We start from the raw sequence: 21,111 nt of genomic DNA, 5'->3' as shown, positions 1-21,111 counted from the left end.
CGCAGTAGCCTGATTTTTAGGCTGTGGCGTTAACGACCAACGAAACTAGAAGAAGTCTGTCGCAGTTAAGATATGTGCTCTGAGGTCAATCAACGGGTTTCCAACGATGCCAGTAGACTTCTGGTATGGCTGTAAAGGTATGAGCAATATCAGGAGAATGGAGGGAGGGCAACATTAATGGTCAACTGGCATACATATATACGATAGGATAGTTCGACGAAAGGTCGATGGATACATAAACGGCATTGAGAAGCATGCACTCCTTCTCAATTCTTTAGCACCATGTTTTTTTTTTGGACCGGTAAGTCACTCCACGACCAACCTAGAATAGTGAATTCCATTGCATGGCTAGCTGACAATATATCATAGTTGTGGTCATTTCATAATGTGTGACCTATCTATGAATGCATTGCCACTTCCGCCTTCTGATCGCAATCTAGGGTTGTCTAGTTCTTCGTTTGAAATTGTGTCACGCTCGAGTACTCTGATGACATTTGCCAGTTTATTCCAAGCCGGAGGTGTGTCGATGGCATGATCCGAGCCCCAAGCATAATATAGCTATTCAGACTGACAGCCCCTCAGTGGCTAAAGGACACTCTGTTTTGGCAACAAGCTCATCCTTCTCTACTTTCCCTGTCAAAGGGACATTAAAGTCCCTCGTTGGGCACTCTTGACGTGTGAAACTTAGAATCTACTTTATATACTTGACAGCCGCCGGCTTTAGAAAAGGAACGCTTATCACCTGCGCTAATTTGCGGAGAAACAACAACAATTCTTTGGGGACATCAAAATGACGTGGGAGCGACTAACCTTGTAAACACTAAGGGCAGGCTATGAAGATCCAATTCCACAGCACCCACTGACCAAAAAGTTCGGGCATCAAAACGGTGCACCACGGGGCCGATTTCTCTGTTTAGAGTCACTGATACCTACCCACACCGATGACAAAAAGAAGACAATAAGTGACGATGCCCAGGATCTTTTGAGAAGCAGTGTATATTGCTTTCTATGTGCTACTCCCACACGGGAAACATTTTCTCGGGGTATTCTAAACTTGATGTTTGTGCTGAAATAGATGCATTTAGAGATTTTGGACAAAAGAACAAATGTAGATTTAGCACTGCTAACGTGGCGAGCGAGATTAAGTCACATACCTCCGTCAACAGAAACAAAATTTTCAAGGTAAACAAATTGACCAACGCTTCCTATGTTCTGCCCATTATGGCGCTTACCAATAGTGCGATGACTACCAACAAACTGGGAACCTTAGGTTTGTTGACGTTTATTTTTAGTCCAAATCTACTTGCCTTCAGTTCCAAATCCAGGCCAATTTGGCAAGGGAGATGTCATTAGCGTAATCAAGTATTCGAGAAAAGATATAATAATAATAAGTATCGCAATGTCGTCCGTCCAGTCGCTCTCTATGGTTCTGAGTGTTGGCCGACCATAAAAGACAATGGACGGCGTCTTGCGGTAATGGAGACGAAGATGCTACGTTGGACTAGTGGCGTCACACGTTTAGATCACATCCGAAATGAGGATATCCGCGATCGTTATGGGGTTGCACCGATCGTGGAAAAGTTGCGAGAGAGGCGTCTTCGATGGTATGGTCACGCAGTTCGTGCAAACGAGAATTCACTTGCCAAGATTGGTCTGAACATCGAAGTCGATGGTGAACGACCAAAAGGCAGACCTAAGCAACGGTGGCTTGACACGCTAGATGGGGATTTAATAGCCTCAAGATTGCTCCCAGATCAGGCATTCGATAGAGCCAAATGGCGAAACCGATCAAGACGACCCGACCCCGCTTGTGAACGGGACAAAGGCTGAAGAAAAAGAAGACTAGGAGAACGGGGAGAGGAAAACATCAGTGGTAAAATGGCAGATCCGATGGGATAATGAAAAGACATTGGACACATAAGCTAATGCGAAACATCGATATGCCGGTTAGTTACCACCGCCGAGACTGTAGTTAACCAGTTAACTCAGTGGTGGTGGTTTCCGCCAGTAGTTCCACACCGGCATTTCCAACTTGCCCAGGTCAGGAAGAATATGAGGGTTTTCTTCTGCAGTCACTTCATAGCGTAGTAGTTCAACATTCTGAGCAGCAGGTGGAGGATGCATCGGTAGTGCAGGCGAATCGGCTACGTCGTCGGTTTGCGCTGACAGTCATTCGTATTGCAAATTCATGGCTTAGCCTTCCCTCTTGATGTGATTTCTTTGAATCTTTGTCTTGACAATGCATGGCATAACGCTAAAGTCGGACCTAATCTTTCTAGTCCCTTTGAGGTGCGGTCCATTATGCAGTCCTTTCATAGCTAAAGATACTCTAATGTGTTGACGCTCACATAAAGGACATTTATTTCAGGTAAACAATTGAGAGGTATTCCCTTCTACACCTGGCCCGCAGCGAAGATTATTGTTTTCGTAAACTTAAAGGGACGCTTGGGGACCATTGATTTGTTTTGGTGGCTACACACGACTAGATGCTCTTAAAGGCGAACTTGGAGGGATCAGAATCAATTGATTGCAAGGGATTTCTAAAGACGGTCTGTTAAGGGTATTTTTAAGTGTCGCGAACAACGTAGTCCTCCTTGCTTAGTATTGTTTAGGCAATCGAGCTTTTGGATTCGTGCCAGTGGTTTCCTGTATATGCACTTAACTTACTCACTACGTTCTACCAGCATACTCGTTTTGGAGGTAGCTTGTTAACCTTTAGCAGCCATGTTCATGTGTGGCCGATCTATTGCCACTTTCGACCTTTCATTTATTCGTCTATGGGCATCTGGCTTTTTCGCCGAAGAAGTTCTTCGTCTGAAATTGTATCACGCTTGAATACTCCGATGACAGTCGTCAGTGTATTCAAAGCTAGAGGTACTGACTATACTGGAGGACTATCTATGGCCTGATCCGAGCGCTAAACGTGAAGTAGTCATTCTGACAGGTGGTCATTAAGTCTTTGTTCTCAGTGGTTGGTGGAACAGGGCAAGACACGCTCAACAGTCTAGGCGACACGCTCAAAGTCATCCATCTTTGGGTTCCCGATCATATGAACCTTAAGAGGGCCGATGAACTGTCCACACGGAGCTCTGTTCCCCGCTGTCCCTCGGTGGGCATTGCCTGTGACCTTGTGCTGACTGTTAAAGGTGGAATCCACCCGTTACATTTGACAGCCGCTGACTTTAGAGAGCCAAGGTTTACCATTCGCGCTACATCGATGAGTATTTATCCCTATCGTCAGATGCACATAAATGCGTACATGGTTACGGCCGTTTGCACGAAGTACTGACCTATAGAGGACCATGCCACCAGATTCGGCATAATCTATAATGCGCATTGCCGAATTTGCGAAAAGAAGAGAGAAACCCTCGTTCATTTCCTTTGCGATTACCGGCTCTGGCTAGAGTCAGGCTATGGACACTAGGTAAGCAATTCCTTTAGGTCCTTAATAAGATCTCCGGCTGTAGGATGGGGTAGTTGCTATCCTTCGTAAACACTTCTATTTAATTTTTAGAAAGACATGCACCGCCGAAATCATTACGAGTGAAGAATGGTCGACAATAATCTTCATCGACAGGTCAGTAATTAAAGACGAGCAGAGGAGTGTCTTTGGGAGACCAAAATATTGGGAGTAGCCCGATCTCTCAGAAAAATGGCACCTATATTCTAAGCGGAGATATGCCAGCAGAAGAATGTTTGCGATAAAAATTATACGAAACATCAACGACATAGTAAGCTAGTTTATGTGGGTGCCAGGACATTCAAACATCGCTGGGAATGAAGCTCCCCAAGTGTCTGGATTCACAATGATGACGCTGGACATAGATTTTGCCATTTGGCCATCCGCTGTCAAATTTACTGTGAAGGGTGAAATTGCAAGGATTCAGTCAGCCGATTGGAAAAATTTGCATTCTTGCCGGTAGGCGAAATTTTTTATGAAAGAATTGCCATTTTTTGCATTGACGGCCATATGTGGGCAATGTTATGAGGACGAGGAGACAGCCATGCACCTCATATGCAGCTGACAGGCCTCTCAGTTCTTCAACGTAGAATCTGCGCAACGTTCTCGACTGGGCTATCGAAAGATGCACGGCCATTTGGGAGTTCTTTTTCTGCTTCCCTGACCAGCGTAACACTAAATGTTCTTTTCTGCTAGCCCATACTGGGCTGCAATTCCCGGAATATCTCACGGTATATTATCATTAGCGTGTTACATTCGCCATCTCCCCCAACGATTAATTGAACCCTCAACCATTATACGTTCTTCGTTTCGCTTCTAGGCAAATTTTATTGTGCTCTTTTAGGCGTGATCGGCGTCTTGAGTAGCGTTTCGCTCTGGCGAACTTTTCAAAGTAATTCACGCCATGTCAAATGAGAGTTTGATCATGTAAATGGTCGGTGTTGAACTTGGGAGATCGAAGTAGCGGACATAACATATAGACGAAAGCAAGCAACTATGAGGATGATCTTGAGTCAATTGACGACTGCAATGTGGTCAACCTGACTGGTAGTAGCCAGTTGCCAGTTGGTTGAAACTAATTTCACGCAGTGATAGGCTATATGTTGAAACAATACACTATCAATGACGAAGTGTAGAAGCTGCGGAACTCCACGAATCCCTTATCGCTATTATACCAGTCTCCAAGACCCTCTTTCCTCATTACATGTCTGCCCATTTCGGAAGTCACATCACCCATTCATCATCATCATCAACGGCGCAACAACCGGTATTTGGTCTAGGCCTACCTTAATAAGGAACTCCAGACATCTCGGTTTTGGGCCGAGGTCCACCAATTCGGTATCCCTGAAAGCTGTCTACCTCGTGGATCTTGTCAGCGGTGTTTGCTAACATGGAAAGTCTCGGAGTCCGCATAGACTAAGATAGCCTGGGTGCCTCACTGCAACGATTCACTTGCCGATAGTCGGTTGATGAATGTGTCCTTTAACTTTGAATAAGAACTCTCTTTAAGCACATCGGCGCCGAGCGCAATCTACTCCTCGTCCAGACCAACAAGCGCATTATTAAATCGCATGGCGTCAGTAATAACGCCAGCAAGCGCGAATTACGCTTCAAATTGGCGAAACCAGGCCTCCGAGTTATGTCACCAAAATTATGCCACCCGTATCGCATCGGCCCTGCGGCCATGGGAAGTGCGTAGCTACCCGCAACGTCGTTGTCGGGTGACACTATGACACGACACTACGACATTACGAGCTGAAGTCACTAGGAGAAAGAGAATCCTCCGCGCCCCACAACGAACGGAAAACCTGACCAGAGCGGAAAATTTAACAGCACCACGACCGAGACGGAACTCACCCCCGAAGCGGAACCACTCGGCTCCACACTGCAGCGCCTCCACATGGTTACTTAAACATCGGAATCATTTTCTATCACTCTCCTATGTAAGGTGTAGTTTCATCCTCTGGGTTGACAAAAGTGATGAGGCCAATCCACAACTAACCACGTTTATTACCCTTTTCATGGTGAATTCTCAGTTACCAAAATTGTCAAAGGCTGAGTTGAATGCAGTGTGATTGTAGCTCTCCATCCACAAAAGTGCTTAAGTAAGAAAATGAAGGAGCCCATCTCCAAGGTTCCACATGAATTTATATGTGCCATTATACGTATGTCAGGGACGCACTTTCTGTCAGCTTCTGATGGGAGAACTCCTTAATAATTCGGTTTTCTTTCAATGCGTAGTTGTCAGTTGGAAGAAAGGACAAGGACAGGTCCTTTTCATGATTAGGTGTCGATCCTAATTAGCAGCTCCAAAACTCAATTGAATCGAAGCTAACATTGCTCAAAGTGTCTTTTTATAGAACTTCCTTGAATTTCCTTTCAACAAAATTCAGATATTCTATCTGCTCTGATTAAGTCCTGTGCCATTAGCTACTGGAAATTGTGTATTGAATGTTCAAGGCAGACCTGCACAATAATTATACCTACTCAAGTTACAATCCTTGACCACATCATAACCAATAATGGAACAGCTTTCTCTTGGTCTTTATCGACATTGGCTCCGTATTGATCGGCTATAATTACCACCTCTGATGATGAGTTATTTGTGTTATCCTTGGAAATCTTATTGCGTCAAGGATAAGTGTTGAAACCATTTTCGAAAATCTAATTTACTCTGATAATTTCCAGATGATTACCGCATACTCGGAAAGATTTAAAGAGCTGCCAAAAGGATGCATAAATAGGATGAAAACGACCCAGTTAGATGGTTCTCCTTTCCTCAGTTGCAAGTTCAGATTTAAACAATATTCGGGAATCGACAAACTCTGCGTCCTGTTACGGTGAATTTAAATGAATCCTAATCAACTGCTCGTGCAGATGAGTTAAATCCTTGCCATGTGTTCCATGTGTGAAATTTAGAAGTTTCTCTAACGCTTAGCAAGGGTAGTGGAATGTGGTGTTAATAAGGATTTCCGAAAAAAGGACGAAATTGATCCACAGGGGCACGGACATTGGGAATTTCGGAAATATTATTAGCTTCTAAGGAATTTGAAAGAAATTTATGTGAAAGTGAGAATATTATTTGAAAGAAGGAACATGATTACCCGTAAAAGAAATTTCCAGGATCAAAAACCCAACGCTTCCTTCGCTCCCATACGCGCCACGTGTACGACGCACTATGTATACCTTCCAGTCTATGATTTGCACACAACATACGACTGGTGGCTGCTATCTTTAAGCTGCCTCCTAGCTCTCGATATAAATTCTGCCCAAAGGATTCAGTCCTGATTAACCTAACCAGGAGTATAATTCTGGATTTAATACACTTCATGAATAGCAAACACTTGCGACCCAATTGAAAATTTCCTTTAACTTCATGAACATGAACGAGGAGACATAGTAGTCCTGAAAAATGGGTAATTAATTCTGCAGAGTTGTTTCGTTTAGTTGCCAGCTTCGTACTTTAATGTCATATAATGAAGCAATTTCATTATTTGGAAGGAGGAGTCATGTTGGAAGACAGAAGCAGGAAACAACTTTCATGCAGTCACTTCTAAATTATGCTGGGTGCAGAGTTTCTGCTGTAAAAGTTGGCTTACATCGGGGGTTGGAACTTTCAGTTCTCAGATGCAAGACAAACTTGTGTAGATTTAATTTCCGACTTTATTCCGGGGAAGGATATAGTTTGTATGTGACATGGGAAGTTTGATGGTTTTTGACGTTCAGTTTTTCCATGATTTGGCAACTGGGAGTTGTCCACATTTGAAATAACGAAGACTGGAGCCAACTCCAAAAATTTCTAGATGGATAGATCCCACACCAACTATAAATCAAATTGAGCTCTTGGTTGTCTCCTACTCCTTTTGGTCTGGCCTAATTGCAACCATTTGGGCTCAGGAACCATTGAAATCAATCCAATTTGAAAATCCTGTTGAGTGGAAAACCACTTCGGTTTCAATTGACATTTATCAAGATCAGCATTCGAAGGCAAACAATTACCTCAACATATAATTTAATTTCATACCCTCTCCCACTATCCACCATTGGGTCTGCTCACTGAAGGAGCTAACCAATTTCCTCTACATTTGGTCCTTGGAAAAACTAAGGCAATACTTTAACGGTTGTCTAAAATGCTATTATATCCAATAGGTCCCTTGAATGAGTCCTTCTCCTGGCTAACCCCAGACGGATTCCCTGGGATGTGCCCGTCTGAGGAACAATCTTAGCCTGGAAACCGGATCATTAAGCAAATTAATCGGCCATTTAGATATCGCACTTAGATATCACCACCACCATTTGGGTAGTAATGGTGCGAAGATGGCTAGAATGAGAATGAGGTGAACCCTTCTCCTGGTTGAAGTGCGGTTTCAACATTAGTCAGGGTAGATAGACAACGATGATGACGACAGCACTCTATATTATCAGGATGGGGTCTATTTGACAAAGTGAGTCATTTGTTCAAAGAATATTCCATCGACTAGGATACATTCTGAGGTTGGCTGGAAATAGCAAGGAAAAAGGAAGAAAGGAGTGTGGAGTTATGGTGACAATTCACCTTCGTGGTATTGTTCTTTTAGATGAACGTTGCGGTGTTGATGGGAAGAATATTTTTGTATGGAAATTTATTCGTAGCGAATAGGAATAGCAATGATTTATGGTTGGAAGGATGGGAAGGATATTTTTGGAAGCATATCTTAAGGGTTATAATTCTGGGCAGGGTTAGTGAGACTATTATAATAATTGGAAGCGTTTTTCGTAGGGAAATCAGAACCAAAGGTGGGAAATGAATATTAGTGACAAAGAAAAGTGCTTTACGTTGCTAAGCTAGTCTGTTCGTGGATATTGACCCCGCAGTTCAGCAAGGATATATGGTGAGCGTATCCTTGAACTTTTGCCTGAATACTGTTTCCATTTATCCAATTATGAGCGAAGGTCTAAATGCCGTAGATTTTGTTATAAATTGGCCCAACGGGGTTCTACCAAGAAGGGTATCAGCTTAACTGCATGTAAAGTCCTACTCGCTTGTGAACTAAAGTTTAGATGCTGGATCGGATAATTGATAATAATAACCGTTGGTGCAACAATCCATATTGGATCAGGGCCTTGAAGTATGATAGAGCACTTCATTCGAAACCGTGTAATGATAAGAGTGGTTATAGGAGATCAAGTCGATCATCCTGAGTGGCCGATAACGACCTAGAGGGCAGAGCTATCCCAAAAATCTAAATAAATTGGCTAAATTGACCGTAAAAGTCCGCCTCCAAAGATTGAAGCTCCATCAAAGTGCTCGGTCGACACGTTCTTGCACGCCTCTGTGCTAGTCAGGCTCGGGAATGTGGGGGGGGGGGTCCTTTGAGGGCTTTGATCCCTCACGCTTCATTACTCAAAACAACGTGTCTATTCCGATGCGTGGGTCCGCACCGGATTCTAAACTTGACATTAATACGGATTTCGCGACGGCCTATCGAAGGACATACCGAATGCGAACTAAAATTGGAAATTAGAAGAAAAAAAAAAAACAAAAACGGCTCGACCGCGCGCGTGGAGTCGTAAGTCTCCGGACCCGAGTGCCGCAATCAAGGAGGGGAAGATCCACGACGGTTCACCGTCCCAATGATCGTCTCTTCCGCCTCAGATCCCACCCTACCTCGACATCCTCAGGCCAGGGGGTGGGGGGGAAGGAGGATTCGAAAGGGAGGAACTCCTCAAACTAGAACCAGAAAATAAATAAAAGAAAAACAAGAAAAAAATAAAAAATAAGAAAATAAGAAAAAGAAAAATAAAAACAATAACTCACCCAGGACGTCACTCCGAGCTCGGATTGCGGCTGGTGTACAAAATTCTAAAAACAATTTTATAAGGAAAACGATTATAAAAAAAATTAATTCATTTACATATAAATATTATTAGCAGGCGTATTGCTTAAACTCTTACGTAAACGATTACTCATATTATGCTAGAATCCCCACGTTTCTTAGCTGTACACATCGGTCTTTTCCTATTAGCGAAGATCTTTCTGGGATTTCTCCATAATGTTTGACATTCACGATCAATCCCGTCACAAAGTAAATCACTTCACCTTCGTCAGCCTGAATTTATTCATAATAATTCCTTCCAACTGTCAATTCTTCCTTCCTTGCCTTCTTCCCTCCCGTCTGGGCTGCTTTGCCTCCTTTCCTTTTTTCTCTCCTGGCGCACCGCTTCAACACTTTCTTCTTTTCTTCTCCCTAGTCTCACTTCGCAGCTCTTCCCCGGTGCTCCTCCAACCTTCCACCTTCTCAGAACGCCAAATCGAAACTCCCCGTTCTTTTTTTCCTTGCGCACCGCTTCAGTTCCCGCTACATAGCCTTTTTCACTCGCTAGGCAAAGTTGCGGCAACATGCGCATGCGCCTGCGGATGCGGCAAATCATTCGCCTTTTGTCAAGATCAATTCGCCTGAATGCATTCAATAATGTGCAATCTGCGGCGAACATTAAGGCAATTGTACACTATTAAATGCATTGCTTAAGCAAATTAATTAAGAAAGAGCCGAATGAGATTCCGCTCCCGTCGCGCAGCCACGGTCACTACAACCGGAACGGTACATTACAGGATTACAGCACCCTCTAGAATGCAATGTAATCAGCATTGCGCTCGCCTGAGATTATTACCCTGATTTGACTCAGGTGCTCATTCACAGCTGAGTCGACTGGTATCCGACGTCAAATCGCGATACAAATTCTACTGCTACCAGTGAGATTTGAACCGCGACCTTCCGTACGACAGCCTTGTGCGCTAACCACTCAGCTCTCCCAACACCACGGTAATTGATAGTGATCACAAACTGAAAACGGCGCGCTGGTTGAGGGGGTAGAGCGTCAGCCTCCCAATCTCCCTCCTTTTGGTTCGAATCTCAGTCATCATGGGTGTCTGTGTACATCTTGTATTTCTCTCGTTGCTGTGAACTTATTACTTGCGTTAAGTGTGAAGATAGTCAAGCTGAAGGATAGTTTGACTGCGTGGGCGACCAAGGAGTGAACAGGAAACACTACCAACTGGAGTTGAAATTTAGAAATTAATGCAGCTTCGTTTGTAGGTACTGAACTGGGTATGATATATATCCGGTGGCATTTAACATTTTAATATCTCGCATTGTAGTATCCATCGCATCTGCGAATCCACATAATTTAACATTCCACAAAACCCAAGAAAATTATTTAACCCCAAAAAAAAATTATTTAAACATTTCAAGATCAATACAGAAATTTCGGGCAAACATTCGTTCATCTTTTTTCGTTGTTGTTTACACATAATTCTAAATTATGTTGCATATTACGAATTGCAATCCCAACGCTTGTTTTTGGCTTAAGTGAAATGAATACGAATACGAGCAAAATTTGTTTTTGTAATGAGGCCTACTCGAAGCATACACACTGTGGAAAAGGTAGAGGCTGCTTTTGCTATTTTCCCAGTCCACGTTCTATTACTCTTTAGCCTTTGTCCCATTCACAAGTGTGGTCGGCTCATCGTGATCAGTTGCGCCATTTTATTTTATCAAAGACCTAATCTGGATGTAGTCGTGACGTCTTCAGAGCACCATCCAGCGTATCAAGCCACCGTTGTTTCGGCCGGTCTTTTGGCCGCTTACCATCGACCTCGATGCTCAGACCAATTTTGGTAAGAGAAGTCTCGTTAACGCGACTTATATGACCATACTATCGAAGACACTTCTCTCTTATTTTTTCCACGATCGGTCCAACGCCATATCGATCGTTGATATCCGCATTTCGGATGTGATCAGTGTCACGCCACTGGTCCAACCCAACATTTCCGTTTCCATTACCGCGAAACGTCGTTCATTATGATTTATAATCAGCCAACACTCAGAGCCACGGAGGGTGACAGGACGAACGACATTGAAATTTTATTTTTCGAAGTGGAGGCAAAAAAAACAAATTAGGAGGATATTAGGCAGCAATGGGAAGGCGAGCCGGGAGTTCAGTTACGTTATTCGTCCGAGTTGAATTCACCTCGTCTAGTTCTTTCTGTTGCATACACATACTACCAAGTTGTATAACTTTCTAGCAGATTTTAGAAAAAAATTGAGCGGTGTCGACGGCGATCAAGTTTTGAAGATCTTGACAGGGACTCTGGCTGGTAGTCTACTGGGTAATCTGCAGAGAAATTCGGATGCCCGCCCTCGTTGGATTTGCTCCGTGACGGTGCCATTAGCATAGTAGTCGCAAAACTGACAACGCATGCGCCCTTGAAGATCTCTTGCAGAGTCCACCGACAAGTTTCAAGGAAAGGGAATTCTGATAGTGTGGTTTTAATTGGGGCATTGCAGGAAAACTTGCAAAGATGGGTGATAAACACAGTAAAGGTTGACTGGAGAAATTGATGTAAAGACGTAAAAATTTTCTGAGAATCTTTTTGCGGAGGGATCTGGCCACCGAAAATTGCGTTCATTCGTGTCTGAATGCCGCGGTCTTTCTCTCTAAGTGTAAGTCAGATACGATATCAGTCCCGGGTCCGTGGAAAATTTATTTAATCGAACTTATTCTGCTAGGATTCAGAGCAAGACGCGACCAGAACATCACCCAAATATACGAAACAGAAGTGGAGGTTTTGCAGCACAGAATAGATGAATCTTTGAAAGGTTTGCGTTGCACAGTCCAAAAGTCATCCTAGTAAACTGATGGTATACCTTGACTAAATCCAAGGTCAAGAGAATACCGCAGTTTGCGATGGAGTGCGCGAAATCGTCAATGAGTGGGATGGAGTAGCGGTCTGGAATCGTCTGAGCATTTAGACATCCGTAGCGCCACAAGGCCCCCATTCGTCAGTGGTGGGTGAGCAGCAGAAGTTGTAAAGTCAATGAGGGACCTATTATGTATATCCACTAGCAATCCATAGTGGCACAGGAATTCCGCACCAAAGATGGGTATGCTGATACCCGGAATAATGAAGCACCAAGAAAACGCTCGTCGAAGTCCTAAACTCAAGTCTACTTACCTGTAGCCATACGTGCGGATCGACCGAAAATTTGCTCCTGCGAGTTTCTATGATTGCGGTATTAAAGTATGGTGCCAGGATACGGGAAGAACCGAAATTTTAACGCCTGTACCGCACAAATGGTTGCGAAGGTTCAAGGGGTCGTAGATTATGAAGCAATGTGGCGCTGCATTTGGGGTAGCCATCGCCGGAACTTCCAGCAAGTCTGATTTATTTGGTGAGAAATTACAGGGGCTAGTGCATTTTTTAGTCCTTTTAGCGAACCTACGATGGTACCAGCATGCGCCGGTACTTCAACATCCCGACGACTTACTAACCAATCGACCATTTCGGAAGGCGGATCTAGATCTTGATCTAGTCCTACTCCCCGAGCGTTAATAACCGACAGCCTCTGCCAACTCAGAGACGGTGGCTGTTAATGCTGCCACCATCTGCTGCAGCTGAGCCACCTGACTTGAGTTGTCGCGGGACAAATTACCAACCATCAAGGCACGGGGACCACGTGAATTTTGTCCGCGATGACGGCTAACGTATCCAGAAATCCCGAATCGGCACATGCCATAATGGCCTGTGTGCCCTTCGGAAACCACTGCAGACACAAAAATTGTAGCAGCTCGGTATCCACTTTGTCACCACCCAACTGCTTTATTTCACGCAGTTGACTTGCTGTATGGTCACCTAACGTTAGCTCTGCCAATAAATGGTTAAGTTAAGCCATCTCACTTGCTGACAGGCGTGCTATGAGCTGCTCTTTTAATTGCCTAAAAGAACAGTCCTCCAGGATATCGTCTTCTTATCCAGCTCGAACAGCGCGAGTTGAAGGAACCATGCTGCGGGTTCCTACGCCAAAACAGCGGCACCCTTATGGCCATAGTAGTTGCCACGGGATTTGCCTCTCTTTTGGAGGACATCAGAAGCGAGCAACCCCAGAGAAAGAGTCGGCAAGTGAAGAAAGAAAACGGGGGGGGGGGGGGATTGACAAAGAGAAACCGTTTGCCAACTTTGTCAACGGTGGCCGTACTAAATTTCCTATCGACACCAGTGATTGCTGTGAATGAGATGCGGACTGTTGGTGCACCTGTGACCGTGAATGATGCTGTGGTGGCTGGTGAGATGAAGGCTGTTGTGGATACTGCGACTGCTTGAGGGGTGGTTGATTGATTTTCTTCCACCTTTCTTTCTGATATTTGGCCTTTTGGGAAGTGAACTTTGCAAACCTGGAAAATATCCGACAAATGTAGCAGTCGCGGAAATTCACTTGTATTATATTTTTCTGCATTTCACGGCACGGGTAATCGATTCGATAATTCTGTTTTTCACCGGCTTTTTTCCAATTTGGACGATTCTTGCTTTGTTGTTACAAAGACTTCTGAACAACACCTCATTGTGTACGTACGTTGACACGAGGGTCACCAATTATGGGACAAATAAGATTATCTTTTATAATATTTCGCTGTCAAAAAATTGTTTTTCTATGTCATGGCCGCCACGATTCACACTTGCGTGCGTCCGACATGCAAGTTACTCGTTCCGACACACCTCTTTGTTTTTGTTTTAAAACACTGTCACATGGGGCATTCAGCGCCCTACACGCTGCTCTACGCAGATGATGTTTTCAAAAACGGAATGATCGCTTCATGCTACACCATACGAGATTTTACCCTAATAAATCGGAATTTTTGACGGTGGATCCCAATGAGGCAGGTACTGCCAGTGACAGTGACCTGTCCAGGACTGAGCGATTTGACTGTCTCGGATCAATGCTATCAGCTAATAATGGACTACATTTTGAAACTGTTTCACGCTTCAGCGCATCTTCGTTCTTTGTGGTCGACGTATCAACAAATGTCTCAAATCCAAAATTTACCGCAGTATCATCTGCCTTGTCACTCTCTATGGTTTTGAGTGTTGATTGACTATAAAAAACAATAAACGGTGCCTCGCGGCAATGGAAACAAAAATGTTGGATTAGGCTAGTGGCGTAACGCGTTATGATCATATTCGAAATGAGCATATCCACGATCCATAGGGGGTTTCACCAATCGTGGAAAAATTGGGAGGGGGACGTTTTCAACTGTTTGGACATGTAATTCAAATGAACGGGACAAAGGCTAAAGAAGAAGAAGAAGGGATATAACGCCTTATAACTGAAGGTTAACGTCTCAATCAATTGAAAGAAATTTGGGAAGGTCATCAAGTTAAGTTTTTAGAGGCTCTTTCTAAGCTCTAAGCTCTTTCTAAGGCTTTCTCTAAGTACGTGGAATCTACTGAAGAGTCCTTGGAAGCTACCTCAGAGCCGAGTATACTGCACAGTCTTCGATATTTCTCGGTTTTTCCTATGTTGAATGTGGGGTATGAAGAGTGTCCAAACTGAAGGAGCTAAGTGAACGCAGAGCATAGAGCAATTCTCTAGTATTAGAGCCCTCTCTTTACCAATTACTGGTTGGTTATATATTTATCCTCGCTATGTTTTACAATGGTATCAAGTTGGATTATATTATTCACGTTTACAGTGTTATACAATAAACCCCTGCCCCTTGACTTATATCCCATAATTTGCATTCTATTTTGTTCTGTCGTCATAAAACTCTGTTGAGTCGTCAGAAGTAAACACTACCCTGCGAACGTAAGTCGAAAGAGTAACTTTTGAAAAATGCACGCTCCACGTAAGTGGCGAGAAATATATTCATATTAAAATTTAATGTCCTTGAACTCCTATCCCGCATCGTAGAGCCACCCGGTATTACCACTGCCTTGTGAGAGGAGAGATAATGCAGGGTGAAATATGTACCGAACAAATGTGCGGTTTGAAGCCATGAATAAAGGTTTCAGTGATACTTGTAAAAGGATGCATGTCAAAATAGACGAGAAATTTGAATGTCCTTTAAGACAAGCCAGCCAAGAAGATAATCCACCAACAGAGAACCATCAAAGATGACTTTTTCAAATATGGAATTTCATTGCTACAACCACGGGGGGATGATGATGCGGTGGTGAGAGTTAAAGGCTTCGAATCAGTATTCCACCCATTTCAAAATTGAGGAAAAATTCCGCGACTATCATGGAAATTTCTACCAAAAACAAAGTTGCTATGTGAGAACTGTGCAGGACTTATTTCTCCTTTTTATTTCAAAATTAGGAATTTTATGATGCGCTAGGCTTTTATTGCGAAAATTTGAAATTACAAGAAAAGGGAAGTCGTTCTGGATTTGAGCTCAGGATTAAAGTGGAAAAGTGAATGGAGGTCAATTGGTTCAAGGCTTGAGGACTAAGCAAGTCAGAAGACGGAAAGTTTTTAAGGAATTTCCTCTCATGATCAATATGGAAGCATGCAGACCTTTTCAAACAATATCTTCGTCCTTCCAGGGATTCTCTTAAATTCAGAAGATACTACGTTCAACGACCTTGGCTTGAATTGAAAACAACAATATCTGATAATTCCCAATATCCCCCCCCCCTCCTCCCGTTACTGTGGCAAAATGATAACGACCGAATGTTGCAAACAGGATCAAAATTGTCATGAAAAAGTACATAAAAATCGTGTCCCGCCATTCTCCTTGTTTTGAACATTACGCGAAAGCAATTTCCTCGGACTGAAAACGTTTTCCGCAGGAGTTAAGCTCCTTCATTTGTTTGACGATTATATGTTTGTCTCGGTAGTCGCCGAACCGTATTATCTAGCCTGGAATGCCGGGGAAAATGGGTTCGAAGGATTCGATCCTGGTGAAGTGTTCGACAATTCACCTCCCTAACCCCCTTGGGAGGTTTCAAAACTTTTATTGCAACAAGTTATTAGAACATTCCCGGGAAGAGTGAATGCGTGGATGTAAGCGGATCATAAAAGTTGAATGGGATTCCCAAATATTTTTCGCATCTCGAACAAGGGATAATCTCCGTTCACCTCTTGTTGGGGGTCTGTTGTTTGCTCACGATAGGGTGATTTTCGTATGATTTCAAATATTGCCGCTCCATGAATGGCGTTGAAACAATGCGTCGTTAGCGGGAGTGAGGACACTTTAAAGGGTGCCTAGGGAATGGAGGATTCAGAGTTTAGGTTATGATGATGATGATTATGTTGTAAAGTTCAACATTATTTGATTCTGCGGTTTTATGGTTTACAGAAAACAATTTCTTTGTAAGCTTACTTAGTAGTCATGTTGCTTTTGATGGATGTGGTTTTCCTAGTAATTTCGGGGAATTTTCTAGGCTATTGGACTATTTTAATTTCGCTGAAATCATTCTGTAGACGACAGAATTTAATTAGTGAGTAAATTGTTCTAGAAAAACCAGAATTGGATAAAAATGCCTCTGATTTTCAATATCACTTGGGTCTGGGTAGACGAAGCCCGGGCGGAATTGGAAAATTAGCGCTTTCTTATCTCACTCTTCCTTTCTAACCCAAATGGTGTAGGGTAGGTGAATGCGTTTACGCACAGAGTGTTGGACTCCCGCAACAGCACGCTGGCGGACTACCAACTAGACACCTCCCTGTCATCAGAGAACTAGCCTGGAACCGTTTGACACATTACTTCGGGCTAGTCCTCCCGCTCTCCCGGCTTTGGGAGCCTTCAAGTCAAGGAATTCCTTTCACCAACGGGAGGGCAGGGGAGGGGAGGAAGGGAATTGTTGTTAGTTCAGGGAACCCCTTACCGTCCGATCCCTCTGCCGGTCGAGTTCAATCTTCTTCGTAGTAAGAAGAGCCGGAACATAATGCGCAATACGATTCCAGCTGCCAGCGCTCTTCAGCATCTCTCTGACAATGTTGTCTGGAGAGAGCTCCCCTGTGTCTGCATAAAGCTGCTGGCGGAGGCCGTCCCACCTCTCGCAAGAGAAAAAGGTGTGTTCCGCGTCATCCTCCACTCTATTGCAGAACACACAATCAGGAGATCGCGCCTTCCCAACCCTGTGCAGGTAAGACTGAAAACCTCCATGCCCATTTAGAAGTTGGGTAAGGAAGTATTCAATCTCACCGTGCTTTCTGTTCAACCATGGGTCCAATTTGTCGATGAGCCGCGCAGTCCACTTGCCCCTTGGCCCATTTTATCAAGAAAGTTGTCACTCGCTAAGGGTGCGTTGCCGTTTTTCACGGGCAACCACTTCTCTCAAGTTTTCGCCCTTACGGCGATAGATAGCTTTGCGCTCCTTGGCAAGGAGGGCAACGGGGATCACTCCCGCAATCACCATCACAGCCGGTTCGGAGACGGTGCGATAAGCAGACGCCACTCGCAAGCTCCCCGCCTCTGCACTTGAGCGAGGCCTTTAGGTTTGCCAGTCATGAACACCAACTGCACGGGATACCGGACGGCATGTGCTGGAGCTTATCCGAATGCTAGCAGTTCGGCGAGATGAGGGTGAGGTTCTTGGTTCTCAAATATTACCTCCCTGTTAGGACACAGAGATTTTATCACGTGCCTTGACTCAATAGTCAGAAAAAAACTAGATCCATCTGGGGAAAATTACTCTAATAGGGCCGTGAAGTCTCAAAGCGGGTTGATACCACCGAAAATTGCAATACCAAAGGAGCTAAACTGACAGACGGGGGTGAATCTTTACCTCTGCAATCCATGAAATTCCTGATATTGTTGCAGTTTTAAGTTCTAATCAACCGCGTCACCACCAAACAAAACGTCACTTGGTCTATTGGCAGGAATCCCTCCGTCTCAGTAAACTAAAAATAAGAATAAACAGCAGTAAGCTCTCTAATCCTGCCTGTAGGATTCCTGTAGTGTGGAAGAGCGGGGACCATTCACGTCCTGAAACCCAGGAATGCAGTGGCAGTTTCATCGATTCTGGGATAGGACACGCCTCCCTGCATTCAAGGCTGAAGCCTTTAATTTAATTGTACGCCAGTTGCAATGGCATTTCTCGTCCGAACATCTTGTAAATATCCTTCCATGTCCTTTTGTGGATACCAGTCTTTGCTTTTTGTTGAGGAGAGTAATGAAACCTCCATACATATTCTGGGCCATGTTCAGCACTTGTGCATACCAGGAAATTGCATTTGGGAATCTATTTAATAACAGATGATTAAATGCGTAAATGGTTAGAATTAGGTGAGATTCTAAAATTGTTTGCGGGCATATAACCAATTGATATCTTGTGTAATGCTGTCTAATCTCCCATCAGACGCCTCCCGTCGTGCAAATTAGAGAATCCTCCACTAATATGTTAAGGTCATGCTGCTTATTCCCCGGATCGCTACTGCTGCCAGGGATAAATGTACGAACTGGAAAAGCGCAGCTATTAACGCATAAATGCGCTCTGTGAGTTCATCAAGGAGAGGCGGAATATCCACCAAAAAATATCATCATCATCATCAACTGCGCAACAACCGGTCTCCGGTCTAGGCTTGCCTTAATAAGGAACTCCAGACATCCCGGTTTTGCGCCGAGGTCCACCAATTCGATATCCCTAAAAGCTGTCTGGCGTCCTGACCTTCGCCATCGCTCCGTCTCAGGCAGGGTCTGCCTCGTCTTTTTTTTCTACCATAGATATTGCCCTTATACACTTTCCGGGCTGGATCATCCTCATCCATACGGATTAAGTGACCCGCCCACCGTAACGTATTGAGCTGGATTTTATCCGCAACCTGATGGTCATGGTATCGCTCATAGATTTCGTCGTTATGTAGGCTACGGAATCGTCCATCCTCATGTAAGGGGCCGAACATTTTTCGGAGGATTCTTCTCTCGAACGCAACCAAGAGTTCGCATTGTTTCTTGCTAATATTCTAAATCTCCGAGGAATACATTAGGGCTGGCAAGATCATTGTCTTGAACAGTAAGAGCTTTGACCTTATGGTGGGACGCTTCGAGCGGATCAGTTTTTGTAAGCTGAAATAGGATCTGTTGGCTGCCAATAATCGTTCTTAGTTTAGGATAGGTTTCCTAAAGGTGTCATTGTCATTATGATGGAAGAACTGAACGGCAAGATGAGCTCCGACAACACCTTGTTCGACCATCTGACGAGGAAAACCGGGATTAACCACCGTAACGATAATGGCAACAGGTTTGTGAATTTCTGCAACTTCCACCGCCTCGTTATTGATGGCACATTGCTCGAGAACAGAAGTTCGCATAAGATCAGTTGGGTTTCAACTGACCGACACCGTGCGAGCAATCACATCAACCACTTGGCGATCAGCAGTAAATTTAGGAATTGTTCCATGGATGTACGTAACAAGAGAGGCCCTGGCATAGACCTCAAAATTGATCACCATCTGATGGTCGCTTGCGTTTTGCGTCCGGCACTTCTCCCAGAGTTGGAGAGTTGCGGTCCCCCAAGTTCAACATCAACCGCTTGTATAATCCACTTATCGCTTGACATTGGGAGAGGTATAATGCTGATCGGACGGCAGATGCCCTGAGTAACCCGCGGAGAATATCGATGAAGATTGGGTAACCATCAAAAAGCTCCCTTCTCTGGTGATGCGCAGATCGTGGACCATGTTTCAAAGGGGCAGCATAATATTTGGCTGGCACGGAAACGGTGGCGGGGGAGAAACGCTCAAACCCCGATACCAAGGGAAAATCTGGGGAGGACCACGTAATGTGCACCGCGATAAAAGGGAATTTGCTATTGCGATGGTCAGGGAAGTAGAAGATGCCACAGATAGCAATGATTTCAGAAGTGTATACCGTGTTGTGAAACATCTTGCATGTGATTGTAAATCTTTCGATAGTCTTAAGAAAGCCGTTAATGGCAGAATTCTCATTCGCAATAACGAGCAGCTGCAAAGTTGGAAAGAACCCTTCACCACAATTCTTAACTGTATCACATCCGCAGAAGTTGTTCCTATTATGGATGAAATGACTAGTCACCCTGACATGAGTGGATAGTTCCTCCATGCAGGGGAGAAATCACCTCGGCGGTCAGTCCTCTCAAACGAAGCCTCCCAGCATGTTCCATTCTTATGGAAATCTCCGGAATACGAGACCTTTCCCAGAGAGTGGAAGAAGAGGATGATCGTTAAGATTTCAAAGAAGGGAAGAAGGGTACCCGTTTCGAGTGTGACAATTGGAGTAGTGTCTACGTGCTCTCTACCTTAAAGTTTGATCGACAGGAATCAGGCTGGATTCCGCTGCAGATCCTCCTGCATTGACCACATCAACACCCTACGTCATTTTGGAACAATACGCAGAGTTTGTATTCATGCTTCACCTGGTCTTCATCGACTTTGAGAAATCCTTCGATAGTGTGAATAGGGAGTATACCTGGAGTGCTCTATGCAGGAAGTGTATTCTTGAGAAGCTAATAGCTACTATCAAAGTGACATATGGTGGCTCAAAATACCACGTGCTTCATCGAGGTAAAACCTCGGAGGGTGGTCAAAAGCGAAGTTCGGCGTCTTTTTACCGTTATTATCCCTTTTTACCGTTATCGATAGCAGTAACGTTCTTTACGTCGCCTTACCCGGTTTACCGGAGGCGTTGAAGGTAACCACTACTGTTTCTTAAAAGCTGCACGCCTTTGTCAACTCCTGTCTGCGTTGTATCATGCGGAGTACGTTGGCCTGATACACTAACGGCTTTGGTAGACGAAAGGGTTGGTTTCTGAGGAGCCAGGCCTGGCACACGTAGGTGTTGTGCGCGGAAGGCGGAACTGGGGGAAATGGCAAGGTCACACGTTGAGGACGGGCGACAATTGCATTACTTGC

General features: G+C 44.2%; 1 protein-coding gene across 1 annotated transcript in view; it reads left to right on the top strand.

Annotated features, from left to right (window-relative positions):
- LOC119650058 overlaps positions 1-21,111 on the top strand; it is a 191,335-nt gene that overhangs the window by 103,362 nt on the left and 66,862 nt on the right. The window lies entirely within an intron of this gene.

Source organism: Hermetia illucens, chromosome 2 (assembly GCF_905115235.1).
Source record: "Hermetia illucens chromosome 2, iHerIll2.2.curated.20191125, whole genome shotgun sequence".
Taxonomy (NCBI): domain Eukaryota; kingdom Metazoa; phylum Arthropoda; class Insecta; order Diptera; family Stratiomyidae; genus Hermetia; species Hermetia illucens.
The sequence above is the reverse complement of the archived record's forward strand: the minus strand, read 5'-3'. Positions and strand labels throughout refer to the sequence as shown.